The 3,050-nt window shown below is 41.3% G+C and overlaps 1 non-coding gene across 1 annotated transcript; it reads left to right on the top strand.

The window, feature by feature from the left end:
- Positions 1-2,500: 2,500 nt before the first annotated feature.
- On the top strand, positions 2,501-2,640 carry LOC111473729. Its single transcript, XR_002715760.1, has one exon. It is a non-coding gene; the product is annotated as a small nucleolar RNA Z247 (small nucleolar RNA).
- The last annotated feature ends 410 nt before the right edge of the window (positions 2,641-3,050 follow it).

Below are 3,050 nucleotides of genomic sequence, written 5' to 3' on the forward strand. Positions count from 1 at the left end.
AGGTTCTTGGAATGATTCTATAGCTTATCATTTTCATGTTGGGAGTTGGATCGTGGGTCTTGGGCGAAGGAATCCTTGGTTTACCGCCCTTCGAGTTGAAGGAAGTGTCATAAGGCTCATTTTTTTCCAATTTTTTTCAATTTTATTGATTTTATTTCAGTGTTTTCAAACTCACTTGGGTGCTCATCTCAATCATTTCAGCCTTATTGGCATTCAAGAAGAGAGTCCTTGGAAATAACCGGTAACTGTTCAACTAAATTATCACATTAACAATTTAAATCAAATAAAGTAACATTAACCATTTGAATTACCTCAACCCCACTTGTTGAACTTGACGAAATGTCTACAACATAACACTAACAAAGGTACAAAGTAACACAAATAAACGTACAAAGTACACAAATAAACGTTCAAAGTAACATTAACAAAGGTACAAAGTTCATAAAAGTCTTTTTAATCTAAAATACCATTGACCTTGACTATTATAGTGCCTTTCAAACGTAGGTAAAGTTTTGCGGGTCTCCTTGTCAAACTCACTTGGGTGCTAATCTCAACCATGATGGTGTTCAACAAGAGAGACCTCGAAAATAGTCCGATTATCGCATTAACCATTTGAATCACCTCAACCCAGTAGTTGAAATTGAACCAAATATATATAATATAACTCTAACAAAGGTACGAAGTTCATAAAAGTTGTTTAATCAAAGATAGAAACTGTAAAATAAGATGAAATAAGAAAATAATATTCCATTGCCGATAATCAAACCCAAGCCTGCTGGGTGAAAGCCAAATATCCTGACCGCTGGACAACAATGAATTTTTGGTGTAGATGTCCTGAAGTCTTTTGTCAGATCGTTAAAGAGTTTTAGCATGATCTTTTGCTTAATGTCTAACTCTTCGACACGTCCTTCCCTATGTGTGTTAAAGTTCTTAGAGTTACCGCGACGTTTTGAGCTGTTTGATTGTGTGGCTCTTTCTTCAAAAGAGTCAACATCAAATGTTAGGTCTTTGATTGGCAACCCATCTAGGGGAGCGTCAATTGCATCGATTCCATCAACGATCTTCCAATGAGTTTATGGTTCATGACCCATTTTTTATACCATTCACCTTCGAGCACTACCATAGTTTTACATCGTCCATGAGATGCATTGCGGCTAATGTAACTCTCAGGTCATATGAGAAAGTTCCTGTAGCCCTCAACTCTTAGGTCGTATGATAGAGTTCTTAGAGCTACGACGACATTTCGAGGTGTTCGATCGTTTGGTTTTTTCTTCAAAAGAGTCAACATCAAACGTAAGGTCTTTAATTGGCAACCCATCCAGGGGAGCTTCGAATGCATCGATTCCATCAACGGTCTTCCCATGAGTTTATGATGCATGACCCATTTTTTATATCATCATCCTTCGAACGCCAACGTCCATGAGATGCATTGTGGCCAACGTTACTCTTAGATCCTATGAGCAAGTTCCTGTAACCTTCGAATATTGTTCTACGTCAAAAATAAAGCTTTTTAATTCCTTAGCATCCCGGTTCTCATTTAAGAGTGTGTTTTTGGATTTAGAGTTTGTTGCCCAACATGAGCTTGGCTTGGGGTGTGGTTCTCTACGACCCTGCTTGTCAAACTCACTCGGGTGCTCATCTCAGTCATCTCAGCCATGATGGCGTTCAACAAAAGAAACCTTAAAAATGACTGGATTATCACATCAACCATTTGAATCACCTCAACCTTGTTAAACGTAGTATAAATCATATTTGTATATAGTAAGATAATCTAGTGGTTTACTAGTTTGTTACCAAATCTATGTTTTACTGATTTGTTACCAAATATATGATTTTATGGTTTGTTACTAAATCTATGATTTAGAATGTAATCTTCATTATACACATCTATAAATACATGAGGTCGTGACCCTAGGTGAGGTCATTGTGCCATTCAACTTAACATGGTATCAGAGCTAACGTTTATTTTTTAAATGTCTACCATATCTTCTTCCTCCTCCCCATCTACCATCTCCAATACCATCTCAACTACCATGGCGACCTTTGGCCCAATCTCTCTACACCATGCTATCACAATTCGTCTAACCAAAAACAACTTCATCATATGGCACGCCCAGCTCCTCCCCTACCTACGGAGTACGAAGCTTATGGGCTACCTTGATGGCACGAATGCCGCACCTGCCAAGCTGGTCCCTTCCTCAAATGCTGCTGGTGCTGAGCTGGTCTCTAATCCTGCCTATATCATTGGTATGATCAGGATCAATAGGTCCTTAGCGGCCTTCTCTCCTCCATGTCTGAGGAGATTCTTCACGATGTAGTTGCTGCTACTACGTCCAAGGAGGCGTGGGATACTCTACAGCGGATATTTTTGTCGTCAACTCATGCTCGCACTACTTATATTCGTGTTGAGCTCGCCACGTCCATGAAAAGAGATCAATCTGCTGCAAATTATTTTTGCAAGATCAAAGGGCTGGCCACCGAGCTGGCTGCCACCGGCTCTGCCTTGCAGGATGATGATGTGATCGCGTATCTTCTCGCTTGTCTTGGCCCTGACTAGGATCCCTTCGTCACCTCAATGACTACCAAGAGTGAAGCCCTCACGCTTGATGATGTGTTTGCACATCTAATGACGTTTGAAGCTCGCCAACTACAACACCAGGCTGAACTTCAGTTAAATCCGGGATCTTTTGCCAATTGTACTGGTCGTGCTGAACTTCAGTTAAATCTTGGATCTTCTGCCAATTATGTTGGTCGTGGTGGTCAGCAGAAGAATCGTGGGCATAGGGATCGTGGTCGTGGTCGTTCTCAAGGTTATGCACCCTCTCGTCCTGCTGGTGATCGTCGTGACCCTTCTGCTTGTCCTTCCTGCCAGATCTGCGGCAAAGTGGGGCATACTGTTATCCGCTGCTGGCATAGGATGGATGAGTCCTATCAAGATGAACCTTCTTCTACTCCAACTACGGTACTGTCGGCTACTTCCTCTTACAAGATTGACCAAAATTGGTACAGTGACACAGGCGCGACGGATCATATCACCAGTGACATGGATC

Source organism: Cucurbita maxima, unplaced genomic scaffold (assembly GCF_002738345.1).
Source record: "Cucurbita maxima cultivar Rimu unplaced genomic scaffold, Cmax_1.0 Cma_Scf00151, whole genome shotgun sequence".
Lineage (NCBI taxonomy): Eukaryota > Viridiplantae > Streptophyta > Magnoliopsida > Cucurbitales > Cucurbitaceae > Cucurbita > Cucurbita maxima.